Below are 15,456 nucleotides of genomic sequence, written 5' to 3'. Positions count from 1 at the left end.
GCCTAAATCCCAAGACTTTCGACCTATGGCAAACTAAAAGTAAACTCTGAAACACGCTGCAGTGATACCGGATCCAAATTTAGGGGCCAAACTACAAGCTATGTGGTGACGAAGGTCCCCGCTGACCTGGCATTGAAAATCTTACACCCAGTCTAAAACCACGACTGTCTACCGACTGTGAATCACCGCCCACAAACAGAATCACCAGCAAGCGCTCTCAAGAATTGAGAACACGAGGGCATGGACAAATTCATAAAACGGACTGACAACCACAAAACGCCTCAACGCACTTCGCAAACATCTCAGCGATCCTTTTCAGGAAGCAAAAACATGTCAAAGTCTAAAAGTAAAAAAGAGAAACCATCCTTAAAGGTTATCCAGGACTCCCCACAACACAGCCAAGAACCAGAACCATCACAAGACCTGGAACAAGAGTACGATATGACAACTCCATGCTCTTCCCCGGGCCACATTCCAGGCCATACACCTGATCTAGGAACACTTCAGGCTGTCTCAGTGGCGCAAGAAGTTTCACGAACCTTAATGCCCATGCTGGACAAGAGATTCGAGGTTCTCCACACATCTATTAACTCGGCTCTGTCTCTCATTACCACAAACTCCCAAAAAATTGCAGACCTAGAGAATAAGTTGAATTCACAAGAAATAACCATCTCCAACATGCAACAAACCATAACCAGATGTCACGAGAGTGAGCAGGCCCTTAGAGATAAACTCAAAGATTTGGAAAATAGGGATCACAGAAGTAACTTGAGATTTGTGGGAATTCCAGAAACCATTGTGGGAGAGGACATGATGACTTTGCTGACAATAGACCTTCCAAAAGTCCTAACCCCAGATGTCGCCTCTGACAGATCCTGTATAGAAAGGGCACATAGAGTGGGGCCTCCCAGACAATTGGGACTTGGCCAGCGACCAAGACAGGTTATTGCCAAATATCTCAATTTGGCGGTGAAAGAGAGCGTCCTCCGAAACTATCGGAGACAACAAACATTGACGGTCAGAGGCTTTAAAATACTTATATTCCAAGACTTTTCAGCATCGGTCACCCAGAAAAGGAAGGCTTTTACGCCAATCTGCAAACACCTTCACGACAATGCCATTAGGTTTCAGCTGCTCTTTCCAGCCAAGCTGAGAGTAACGGAAAACGGCAGACAACTGATCTTCAGCGACCCCCAATCGGCGGCCCAACACTTTCGGCTGGAAGCCGGTGATGAACCATGACTGATCTAGAATCCAAGGATTCTGATGCACTGTGGCGTGGCAATAAGCAAACATTGCCACTTTCTGAGAAAAGGTTTAACCAATTCTTTCCCCTCCCAGGGAACTTTATGTAATGATGTTTTGTTTTGTTTTTACAGTTGTAAAAGTTGAATTGACACCAATATATCTCTCTCTTCCCGCGATGTCCAGTCCTGGTGCCCTGGCGCATGATCCTCCTAACATAATGCATTGGACTTCCCGCCGCTTTCTGGGACGGCTGGGACGAAAAGTACAACAAAACAATACAACACAGAGATTGCAGACTCCCCCACCATGACAGACATGAACAATAGAACAGAACAAGAGTACCTCACACCCACACATATCAAGATAGTATCGTGGAACGTAGCTGGCCTCAACACGCCATTAAAAAGAAAAAAAATCATTACACATCTGAGACGCCTGAAACCTGACATTATATACTTACAGGAGACGCACTGGAAGCATGATTCGGGAAGCACCCTTAAAGCCCCATGGCTCGACTCATGCTACACTGCAAATTACACATCAAAAAGAAGGGGGGTGGCTATCCTATTCCGCAAAGGCCTGGTATACTCAGTGGAAGAGGAACTAGCAGATAAAGAAGGCAGATTCCTGATGCTCAGAACACGCATACATGACATGGACTATACCCTACTTAATGTCTATGCACCAAACCAGACAACCAACAATTTCTTTCCAAAACTAAATTCTATGCTCTTACAGAGCCAACACCCAAATCTGATCATAGGGGGAGACCTTAATACCGTTATATGCCCCGACATGGACAGGACGTCGCCGAACAACTCTTTTACACAAACAACTAGAGACGTCATACACCTTATGGAGACACAAAATCTTTGTGATCTCTGGCGCATAACAAACGCAGACTCCAGAGAGTACACACATTACTCAACAGCCCACCAGTCCTTGTCCAGGATAGATTGTTTCCTTCTGTCAACAATGTTGTTTGGGAAACTCGTAAACGCTTCTATTCTTCCCATCGCAATATCAGATCATGCACCAATTACGTTATCATTTCAGGGTAAAGACTCACAGAGTAAAACACGAATCTGGTCCTTCCCTACATACTTATACCACTCGGAAGACTTTAGAAACTATTTAAAAATCCACTGGGCGAATTACATCGACGACAACATTGAACACACAGAAGACACGGCTCTCCTCTGGGCAACATCAAAAGCGGTGATGAGAGGTCACATAATGAGCTACACCTCATACAAGCGAAAGCAAACAAGACAACAATTCCTCAAACTCCAGCACAACTTAATCACAGCATAAAAGCACTACGCCCAATTGCCATCTCAACAAAACAAATCTGTCTACAACCAGACAAAACAAATCTTAGAAACCTATGTCCAGAGGCAGGCCCTATGGCTCACTAAGATAGATCAGAATAGATACTACCGAAATGCCAATAAGCCTGGCCGTTTGTTAGCCCGCATAATTAGTGTGCAATCCACGCATAAGCCTATACTATCCCTGACTGACCCTACTACGAATGCAAAAATCTCAAAACAGGAGGAAATAGAAAACATTTTATCCAACTATTTCGAAGATCTATATAGAGCAACCCCTACTGACAAAAATGAGATTCAAAGGTGGCAAGATACCCTCGCCCTACCAAAACTCACTGCCGAACAGAGAATCCTCCTGGAGGAACCGATCTCAGAGACAGACGTGAAAGAGGCAATTGGGACATCACCAAACAACAAAACTCCAGGCCCCGATGGATATGGGAATGAATATTATAAACTTCTACAACTAGAAATAATCCCAACCTTGGCAAGACTGTATAATGAAATCTATACACAAAACATACAAGTAGACACATTATTAGACTCAAGAACTGTCTTAATACTGAAACCAAACAAAAACCCAACGTTAGTCCAATCATATCGCCCAATATCTCTATTAAATAGTGACTACAAGTTCTTGACAAAAATACTAGCCAATCGTTTACAAATGCTCTGCCCAACAATTATACATCCCTCTCAAAGGGGCTTTCTAAGCAATAGGCACGCTACTAAAAACATACGAACAGCAATAGCAGCGACAATTGAGGCCAGCTGCCCACACACCCCACAAACATTACTACTAAGTCTAGATGCAGAAAAAGCATTTTACAAGGTGTCCTGGCCCTTTCTTCAGGCCACCCTGCGAGACAGACAATTTGGCCCAAACTTTCTCAACTTTATTGGGTATATCCAAACTAATGTCTCAACCACCTTGACTGTTAATGGACATAGGACTCAGCCCATAGACATATTTCGGGGTACAAGACAGGGATGCCCGCTCTCACCCCAACTTTTTAATTTATCCCTGGACCCCCTATTGCACCTCCTAAAACCAACCTCACCAATGACACCCCCCCGCCCATATCATACCAATATCTCCATAAATGCTTTTGCAGATGATGTTCTCTTGACCATTAAGGATCCGGTTCATACACTCCCGGAAATACTCCAAGACCTTCAGACACTAGGCCCTCTATCAGGCTACACTCTTAATCTGGAGAAAACCGAAGCACTCTTAATAAAAGGTTCGCAAACACCACATTGGACTCACCAATACCCCTTTCAATGGAGAACCCAATTTATTACCTACTTGGGAGTCCGTGTTCCAAAGAGATATCAAGATATATACAACATCAACATGAAGCCATACATAACAACCCTAGAACAAACCCTAATAAAATGGTGCAAACTCCCGCTGTCATACATAGGTAGATGTCACCTATTTAAAATGGTAGAATTCCCTCGCCTTTTATACTTACTACATGTTCTCCCAATATATATCACCCCTGAGGATGAGAAAAAGATAAACTATCTAATAAGAACATTTATCTGGAAGGGTGGCAGAAGCAGAATCCCCTTCAATATCCTCAGACAACCAAAACAAAATGGAGGAATAAACCTCCCTAACATAAGAACTTACAATATTGCAACAATAACCAAAATAATCATAGACTGGATACAGCAGACATCCGTTTTCGTAGACACGGAAATAGAGCAGACCCTTATCTCCCAAATAGCCCTCCCCAATTTCTTACATCTAACATATCAAATGATCCCAATAGAATACAGAGAGAACCCTCTCCTAATGTCGACCTGGAAAGCATGGCAAAAACTCCGCAAAGCCACCTCTTTACACCCACACTTTTCACCGTACTTAACGCTCTTACACAACCCATATTTTCAGGCCAACTCATCTCATGGTGAATTCCGATCCTGGCATGTGGGAGGAATAGTCAATATCCAGTCCCTACTACATAAAAACACTCATAAAATGCTGTCATTGGGAGACCTGCAATCAAAATATCCACATATCCAGTTTACCTTCTTTCCATATCTGCAGGCCAAAAGTTTTGTAGACAAAATATTATTGAAAATACCTATGAATGAATGGCTTGAATTAAACCAAATTCAGCTGAAGCAACCTACTAACACACGTGGTCATACGACTAGAACTTACCAATTCCTAAACAGCCCACTAGATCACAACACCTCCAGAACAGCACTCTCAAAATGGACGGCAGATATCCCGGGATTCACAGTACCACAACTCTTAAAAATGCTAAAATATAGTCTGACTATATTACCCTAAAGTAGATATGTTGAAATGACCTTACAGATATACCATAGAGCATATATTACCCCTCAGCGAGGACAAAAAATGGGATTATACAATAATGACAGATGTTTCAGGTGCCAAATGGCCGGGGCGGGCCTTCGTCACTGCCTGTGGGATAGTCCAGAATTTTTGGATTAGAGTACACCGCTATACAACAACACATTTGACCTCCGCAGCTCCGTTAGACCCCCTGTGGGCAATCTTTGGCTTTATAGACCTGGATAAATATAGATGCACCCCGGGCAGCCGTAGGCTTCTGCACATGGTCGCCATGGCAGGGATGAAAAACGTTCTGCAGACATGGGTAGATACGACCCCTCCCCCCTTTAAGCTCTTTCTGGAAAAGCTGTCCTTTCTCATGCAAATGGACTGGACTGAGGCCTCATTTCAAAAGGAGGCGCAGGTGGAGGGATTCTTTGAGGTGTGGGAGAGTTTCATTGATGTTATTACTGCAAACCCTGTATGTGAACGGAGATCCTGTTTAATTTGAAAAATGTTTAATAAAAACATATTAAATAAATTTAAACTCCTCTACCTCAGTCACAAAGCTCTGCATGGCGCTGCACCACCATACATCACCTCCCTACTGTCAGTACATCACCCAGCCCGCTCACTCCGATCGGCTTACACACTCAGATTAAACACCCCTGTAATACGAACCTCACATACTCGCCTACAGGACTTCACCAGAGCAGCACCCATCCTCTGGAATGCTCTACCCCAAGGCATCCGGACAATTCCCAATGCACGAAATTTTAGACGTGCCTTAAAAACGCACCTCTTCAGGGAAGCATACCAAATCTCCTGACCTAGTCCCTTGCCCCTCCCTATGGTGCCCCACCCTGTTTGCCTTCTAATAAATGATCTGTACATGAAATTTCCTATTGCCTGTGTTCCCCAACCCCTGCACCTCCTGTACCACCCTCAACCCATTTGTGTCTAACCCAATGTACCTTATATTGTAATTGTTGCAATTGTTGTATTGTTTTGCATTTATCCATGCCTGAAGGCGCTGCGAAATAAGTTGGCGCTATACAAATAAAGATTATTATTATTTTACATATTTTTCTGGCACGGTGGTTTATTTTTTATGGAGTTCACAATGCAGTATAAATAACATGTAAAATTTATTCTGTGGGTCCGTTCAATTACATCGATACCAAATTTAAACATGGAAAATTAACTATTTTGGCCAAGTTTTTGAAATGCATATTTTCACAGCGTTCACTGCGCAGGTTAAACATTGTATTAACTTTAATTTAACTCTGGTAATTATGAACACGGTAACATCAAAGTTTGATTTTTTCCCCCTGTTTTTACATATAAAGGGGGTAATGCAGGGGTTTCACTTTTATTTTTTATATACATAATGTCTGACATCAAACTTATCCTGTCTGTCCTCTTTTGGATCCCAGAGCCTCTCAGGGCAATTGTTTTTGTATTTTCCATGAGACACTAAAACTTTCCCTGTGAAACAAACAAACAAACAAACAAACAAAAAAACAAAAAAAACAAAAAAAAATATATATATATATATATACATCTATATACGGAACTTTGCTGCCATCTAGTGAAATAATGACATTCCTCAGTACAACGGCTTCAGTGAGAAACATCTATTATCTGCTGTATGAGCTGCGGACATCATCAAGTAGTTACCACAAATATAACAACCTTGTTCAACTACACAAACATTGCTTCCATCAGTGTCTTGTTTTATCTACCACTAAGAGACCTGGGAAATAATCCACTGCGGCTGCAGGTGCCTCATGTCGTAGTATATATAGACCTATGTACAGGACCTCTGAAAACGGCCATATACTTACTAAGAAAGGAGTGTGGCAGTATACACCAAGCAGCTACCCCCCTCTATATTAAGAGGCAGTGTGAGTGGCTATCTCATCGGTGTCCCCTAAAGGTGCAATTAGCTCCCTCATTTGGTAGTCTGCTACCTGCTACATGCAGCCATATGCATTCCTTAGTTGGTAAGTATATGGCTGTTTTCTGTGATTGTTTTTATGTTTCTATATTCCCCCTTCTGTGATGTATGTAAAGGACGTCACAGCATCTATACAGATTAGAGACTGCACAATATTGCTAGGCCTTATTGACCCCTGCCTCTCAGGGATGTTTGATCCCCTCCCATCAGTCCTGCTAAAGCCTTGTCCTAGGGGGGCAAACAAAACAAGAGTCGGTTGACTTCTTCTCAGAGTACCTTCCAGAACTGTTCCTGAGCTCACAAGCCAGTACTCTCCTGCTAATGGCTCCCTCCACTCGAGGATCCAAGTCTAAAGACTCAGAAGACCAGTCTACTAGCTGGCAGCCTAATCAACCAGCATTAGAAGTACTGGCAACCTTAGGGCTCATTCACATGGGCATATTTTCGGTCCATCTTACATGTGTATTTTTATGCACATAATACGGATGACGTACAACAGCCTTGTTTTGCTTTGATGTATTCTGACCTGCATTTTTCACACACATATTTAGTGAGTGTGAAAGAATTGCAGCATGTCCTATTTTGGACCGTATCACAGACCAGAAACTCCCTTGTAAGTCGATGGGAGTGCAAAAAACGCAGTGAATAGTCATTCATGTTACATGTGTATTTACTGCGCTGTCATGCGTGTTGCCAGGAGACCAGGTGGTTTAATAATCCATGTGAAAAACACAGCAAAGACAACACGTGTAAAAACCGCAAGAGAAGCCAGCAGGAAGCTGCTCTGAAGACTCTCCTCTCTGATCCTATTATATATTTAACTCCTAGGTATCTGGGGTCAAAATATTGCTAAATAAAATCGTACTTTGGAAGTCCCGGCGCTCCTCAGTGTGTTTCTGCTTAAAACATACATTTTATTTCACATTATTAAAAGCGTGCTCAATGTAACTTACAATTACAGCTCATTCTCCTGTATACATAGAATTCAATCTCAGTCCGTCCGACCATATCACAGTATTATAGATTCCTACTGCAGATCAATATACACTGTGCGCATTTGCTGACCATAAAGATGATATCCTCAAAGAGTTGTGAGAGGCACAAAACTACAAAGTGGTCCAAAGATATGGAGACAACTGAGAAAATGGAAAACAATGATTGGCAATTCCATCCTGTGTGTGGTATGTTGCAAAGCAGAAGGGGACAAATCTGTGAAGGATGATGTCCAACACGGCGGCCATTTAAAAAAGCCGATATTTTTACGCAGTCAGGGGTGCATGTGGCATGTGTACCTGATAAAGAATTTGATTAGGAATTCAAATTTGTGAGGTATCTATGTTTCTGGCAAAAGTTAATATGTTTGGAACCCCCTGAGGTCTCCTGCACACTGGTGAGAGCGATATCAGGATGTGATTGACACCTCGATATCGCTGTTGCAATCCTTCTGAAGCCCTGGATGAGAGCCGTTTCCACAGGAAACAGCCTCCCATCCCAGCAGGGCTGAACGAATCTCCTTCTATGGCTGTCACAGCCACGGCAGGAGAGAGTGGTCTTCTTCCATTGCTTTCAATGGAGCCGGTGGCAGCAGTGCCAGCCCCATTGAAATCAATGGTGAGGATCACAATCCTCTGCCACTGCTGCGAGAGCAGTGGCAGAGGACTCTACGCGTCGAGGATTTTTTTGGTGTGTGTGTGTGTGTGTGGGGGGGGGGGGGGGGGGCTTGAAATATAAGCCCTACACTGAAAAGGAACTGGGGAAAAAAAATAAAAAAGAATACATCACCTGGGAATTGCTATCATCTCTGGCGTGTCTTCTTGCAGGTGCCCAGCACTCTTCTTCAGCTGCTCTTCTGGCCGGGAATTGAAAAAATCCCCACCTCCTGAGCCACTGCCTCTGATTGACTGAGGTCACAGCACTCAGCCAATCATAGGCAGCACTTTCAGGAGGTGGGGATTTTCAATCCCCGGCCAGAAGAGAAGCAGAATGCAAGGATCTGCAAGAAGACTCACCAGAGATGACAGCGCTCCCAGGTGATGTAATCTTCTTTTTTTTTTTTTCTATAGTTCTTGATTATTTTTAGGGTAGGACTTATATTTCAAGCCCCCCCCCCCCAAAAAAAAATCCTTGTCATGGAGAGTCCCCTGCAACTGCTGTCACAGCAGTGGCAGAGGATCAAGATCCTCACCCATTGATTTCAATGGGGCTGGCGCTGCTGCCGCGGCCCCACTGGGAGCAATGGGTGAGATCCCAAAAAGAATGGACATGACATGATTTTCTTTTAATGCTGCATCGCAAGCGATAAAACATTGCAAATGTGCATGGAGCCATTGGAAGCCTTTGGCTTCATAATTTAGTGATATCTCGCAGCACTGTGAAATCGCATGATTTCCTCGTCAAAGTGAAGACACCCTGAAGAATACATTTTTTACACTGGGTCTATTTCCCTCACAGTGATGCTGTCAGATGAAAAAATCACAGCATGTCCTATTTCTAAGTCTCACACGAGAGCAGTACATGCAAATGTGCGGTTTCCCACGCATCGCACAGAACCTGGATGAGGTGTCTGTGTGCAGTGCAATGCAAGTCACGCTCAGGAATGTTGGATGCGACTGCTTTTCACCCGCCCCAATACGGTCCGAAAGGGAAACGATGATTTTATGTTTTGCTGTTACATTTTAAAAATCATGAATCCTTTAAAAAACAGAAAACAAAACACTGATGTGAACGAGCTCTAAGCTAATTCATTCCATGCAGACCATGAAATAAGTCCTAACATCCATCTGCTCAATATATCTGAATATAAAATATTACTCCACTTTGTAAAGTTCCCACAGACCAAATAAGATGAAGGATTCAGAACTCAAACTCCTGATCCCCAATGTATTTCTCCAGCTGTATACTTTCTATAAACCAGTTTCTGTACATGTCCTCAGTCCATCTGTTACACTGTGACTCTCTAGCACAATAATATGTCCCGGATTCATCATTCTTCGCTTGAGTGATTTTTAAATAAACTTCTCCTTTATTTGTGTCTCTTGTTAGAGTTATACGTCCCTGAACAGACTGGGCATAGTTGGTGTTGGCATTATACCATATTACCCCCAACCATTCCAGGCCTTTCCCTTCAGGTTGTCTGACCCATTGTACACCATACATGTTAGTGCTGTCAGTGAGGGAGGCACCGCTCACTTTACAGGTCTTCTCCAGAGTCTCTGTAGGTTTCACAGTCCCAGGACCAGACACCTCTAGTGAGATCTGTGCAGCGACACCTGGAAATAAACAGAAATTACTTCATTCTTTAATAGATCTGAAATCTACAATTATCACTAGAAGTTGTGTGATATTGGCAGGAAATCAGACTCACATTGTAGAGATGATATAACACAGAGTAACCAAAGGAGACTCTTCATGATTGGGCGGAGGAGGTAGAACAAGTCAGTTCCAGGTCTGGGTGAACAGTTCCTGATCAGTGGACACTTCTACTTCTCTACTTATACAGGAAGTTATTTACATACATTTACATACATCCTGCAGTGGAGACCCCGACCTTTATTACCTGGAGAACATTGTAATACAACATTGCTGCTGAGCTACATTGATGAATCATTCACATCTTCACATATTTTCAACCCTTGGACCCTCTAGGATTTTATTTGACAAGCAATCAAGTTAAGAACAATTATTCAAGTAATCCCAATTCATCAGTCAGATCTACTTTTCTGAAAGAAAGATCCTCCACTTCTACTGATGAGAAGGAAATGTCAGTAATCATATGTTGTGTTATAGGAATGAAGAACAGTGATTGTGGATTCAATGTGGGGTAAAAATCTGCCATAACAATTCTGCATCAAAATCTGCATGTCTTAGAAACAACAATAATCCCTCAAAGATGTTGCTCAAGCGACTTTTGAGTGATCATTGCTGTGTAATTTACAACACAAGATGATTGCTCCAGATAAGCGATCACCTTGCGCTGCCAGCGGAGGATGCAAAAGAAAAGCGGGGTGTCCCCGCTTGTCTTCTGCATCCAGCTGTTCTCCTGCTCCGAGCGCCTAGCTGTTATACAGCTGAGCGCTCGGAGCGCAGGATGCAGAAGACGAGCTAGGTGCCCCTGCTTGTCTTCTGCATACAGCTGTTCCCCTGCTCTGATCGCCCGGCTGTTCTACAGCCGAGCGCTCCCAGCGGAGGATGCAGAAGACAAGCTGGGTGTCCCCTCTTGTCTTCTGCAAACAGCTGTTACCCGCTGGGAGCACCCGCCTGTCATAGAGCTGAGCGATCCCAGTGGAGAATGCAGAATACAAGTGGGGTGTCCCCACTTGTCTTCTGCATCCAGATGTTTTCCACATGGAGTACCCGGTTGGAGAGCTCTATTCTTCATACCCAGCCCGTTATCAGGGACCAGGCTATAGCTGAAACAACAGTATCAGCTGTATACCGCTGTAAATCCCTGATAAGGCTGATCGTCATCTTTCAGCACGCTGAAAGACGACAATGAGCGACGGGAGAATGAAAACTGCACGATGTCAGTGCAGTTAGACACAACGATTAATGCTCAAAAGAAGGCTTTTGAGTGAATTTTGAACGATAATCGTTGTGTCTAAATAGGCCTTAGGACGGTGTCACAGAGGCGTAAGCAGATTAACGCGTGCCTTTACACCATTTATTAGTGCAATGAGCGTTACATGAGAACAGATGATTAGAGATGAGCGAGCACACTTGATGCTCGTTCGAGCATTAGGGTACTCGAGATGCTCGTTACTCGAGTCGAGCACCATGCGGTACTCGAGTCAATTCCATTTCCTTCCCCGCATGTTTAGCGCCATTTTCTAGCCCATAGACATGCAGGGAAGGCATTATCACTTCCTCCTGTAATGTTCCAGCCCTATCCTACCCCCTTGCAGTGAGTGGCTGGTGAGATCAAGTGGCCGCAGAGTATTTAAAGCGGTCCCGTCCGCAGCTCGCCTCAGACACACACTGGGAGAGATCTGGGAAAGTGCTGCTGCTGCTATAGAGAAAGTGGTAGTGTAGGTTTCCTGTCTCCAAGAACCCCAACGGTTCTTCTTAGGGCCACATCTGACCGTGTGCATTACTGTTGTGGCTGGCTGAGAGCAGTTTTACACAGTTTTTTTTTTTTTTTTATCTCGGGCGTGCAGGCCATTACAGCTATAGAGTTCTCAGTCTGCAGTCAATTATACAGAGTATAGGCAAAGTGCTGCTGCTCATATATGAGCCTTGTGTGGCGCAGAGTGTAAGCTCTCGCCTACAACCTGAAAGTTGCAAGTTCAATCCCTGCATGCGTCAGGTAGCTGGCTCGAGGTTGACCCATCCCTCCGAGGTTGGTAAAATGAAAACCCAACTTGATGGGGGGTAATAAGTGATTATTACCTGAAAGCGCTGCAGAATAAGTTGGCGCTATACAAATACCAAAATTTATTATTTTTTTTTTATTTATATAGGGAAAGTGTTAGCAGAGGTGCTGTCTTCAAGAACCCCAACGGTCCTTCTTAGGGCTACATCTGACCGTGTGCATTTTACTGGGTGGCTGCTGGGAGTTGTAGTGCTTCCATTGTTTAAAAGATAAAAAAGTTCTTTCCGCGCTCCTGCTGGAGCTCCTCTTTTGGAAAAAATAAACTGTCGTAGCGGACAGTGTTTGTATAAATTAATCATACATTTATTTCCAAAATAAAAGAATGCATGCAAGTAAAATTCTTGCAGCAATAATCTATCAATAATACAACGCGTTTCAGCGTTCTACGAACGCCTTTCTCAAGTATAAGAAACAATTAAAATGCAACATTTAAATAGCATGTCTTACCTTCTCGGAGGTGGGAGTTCCAGGTGCTCGGCGCGCACCTCCGTACCGTGTCGCTCTGGCGCGGTATCTAGATGTCATAACTGTGTAACGGAGGGGGTGTTCCAGCGTAAAAGTGCGCTGATATTGAACGTATATTCCGTAATTCTAGAAGGGAAGGTACGCTGAAAGCGCAACTCCCGATCTGAAATCAAACGGAAGGGGACTCCGACCTCCAAGAAAAATAGTACAATTATATCAAATTAATTATAGTGAAAATGGATCTAAATCAATTCATTGGGAATATAGATAAAGAATAAAACATTATATGATGTGATTATAGTACTTCAAATTAAATATACACCGATAATAAATATTAGATATTCTAAGTGATATTATTGTGAATTAGAAAAATACATTCTGAATATTATGGATACTCACTCAATTAATCAGAAAAGAATAGTAGAGGAAACACCTAAAAATGGGCCCGATGCCAATAAAAAATAAATACAACCCTAATACCTTGTCTAAAAAAATGGGATAAATACCTTAAACTTCATTATAATATATAAAAAACAGATGGTTATGGGAAAAAAATAATTAACAGTTACTAATAAAAATCAGAATTTCTCTAAAACCTCGTTCAGACCAAACGGAGTTAGGGTATTCAACCTAAAGATCCAAAAAGATCTCTCTCGTCCTTAATCGTGCAAACGAGAGAGTGTGGACATGTTCTATTGGTGTTATTTTCATGTCCTTTGGATTTTTATTGTGTTTCTCCGAAAAATGGCGTGAGACGCTATGTTTAGAATATCCGACACGAATTAGGAGTAGAAGCTATCTCACACTACTTAGAAATGGACCCTTTAATGCCACTGAAACAAAAAAAAATTTTAATTGATGCCATAAATTTTATATTAAAAAACAATTATTTTTTATATAATGGGATTTTTTATTTACAAACTAATGGGACGGCGATGGGCACGAAATTCGCCCCTAGTTACGCCAATCTTTTTATGGGATTTTTTGAACGGATTATTTTTAACGACCCAAGAATTGTATTTTTTAGACATTTTATCGATGACATTTTATTAATTTGGGAAGGTGAAATGGAAGATCTTAAAAAATTCGCTTTGGGGATAAACAATAATCCTTTTAACTTGAAATTTGAACACAATCTGAGCAAGACCGAGGTGATATTTCTGGATTTGGTAATATCCTCAGATAAGGGTCATATAGAAACCAGTACTCATTTAAAAAAAACTGATTGTAACAGTTTTTTAAAATTTTCGAGCTGCCACAAGAAGGAATGGAAAATGAACATTCCTTACGGACAATTTAAAAGAATCCGGAGAAATTGCTCATCCATAGAAACATATTCTTCCCAGGCACAGATTTTAAAAGATCGTTTTAAACAAAAAGGTTATCCTGCTAAATTAATTGATGCGGCTTATATAAAAGCACTTAATGAGTCTACTGATCCAGCTATAAGGTCGCATAAAATTGAAACAATAGATGTAGAAAAAAATGTGTTATTTATAACAAAATACAATTCCCAAGCAACTAGGATTGAAAAAATAATAAAAAACAATTGGAATATCCTATTACAGGATCCGATCTTAAATAAAGAAATACAAGACAAACCCAAGGTAATTTACCGCAGGAATAAAACAATCCAAAATACACTGGCTCCATCTAACCCGCATAAAAAACTCACTAAAGAAATAGCAAAAAAACCTATGGCGACAGGAGTTTATTGCTGCGGCAAGAAAAAATGCAAGTGTTGCAGCAATATTGCACAGGGGAGAAAATCAGTGTATTGTCCTAAAGAACAAAAATACATAAAAATCAATCAATTTTTAAATGAGCCCACAGTTTTTGAATGAATTGAAGCAAAGCAAAAGGAAAAAATTGTGATTTTCGTTTTTTTGGCAATTCTGTCGTTTTAAAAACTGCTTTTTTGGTACAGCACACACATGAATGAAGACTTGCACCCCAAAGTGGATACCCCTGTTTGTCCCGTGTTCAGAGACATACCCATTGTGGCCCTAATCTTTTGTCTGGATGCACAACGGGGCCCAAAAGGAAAGGAGTAGTCGGTGGCTTTCAGAACAGAAATTTAGCATGAAGGTGATTTAGACCCCATTGCCCACTTGTAGAGCCCTTGAGCGGCCAAAACGACAGAGAACCCCCACAAATGATCCCATTTTGAAAACTAGACCCCCTAACGAATTTATCTAGGGGTGTACTGTGTATTTTTACCCTACAATTTTTGAATAAATCTAAGCAAAGCAGTAGGAAAAAAATTACAATTTTCCCTTTTTTTGGCAGTTGTATCAATTTAAAAACTGGTTTTTTTGTACAGCACACATAGGGATGAAGACTTTCACCCCAAAATGGATACCCCTGTTTGTCCCGTGTTCAGAACCATACCCCTTGTGGCCCTAATCTACTTAAAGGACGCATGGCTAGGCCTATAATGGAAGGAGCACCCGTTGGATTTTAGGGTACAACGGAATAAATTCCAGGCCCCATTGCCCACTTATAGAGTCATTGAGCATCCAAAACTATAAAGACCCCCACAAATATCCCCATTTTAAAAACTAGACCCCTTAACGAATTCATCTAGGGGTGTACTGCGTATTTTGACCACACAGTATTTGAATAAATTTCAGCAAAGCAGAAGAAAAAAATTACAATTTTCATTTTTTTGGCAATTTTGTCAATTTAAAAACTTTTTTTTTTGTACAGTTTACATAGGAATGAAGACATTCACCCCAAATGGATACCCCTGTTTTTCCCGTGTTCAAAA

This window comes from Eleutherodactylus coqui, chromosome 5, assembly GCF_035609145.1.
Source record: "Eleutherodactylus coqui strain aEleCoq1 chromosome 5, aEleCoq1.hap1, whole genome shotgun sequence".
NCBI lineage: Eukaryota > Metazoa > Chordata > Amphibia > Anura > Eleutherodactylidae > Eleutherodactylus > Eleutherodactylus coqui.
The sequence above is the reverse complement of the archived record's forward strand: the minus strand, read 5'-3'. Positions refer to the sequence as shown.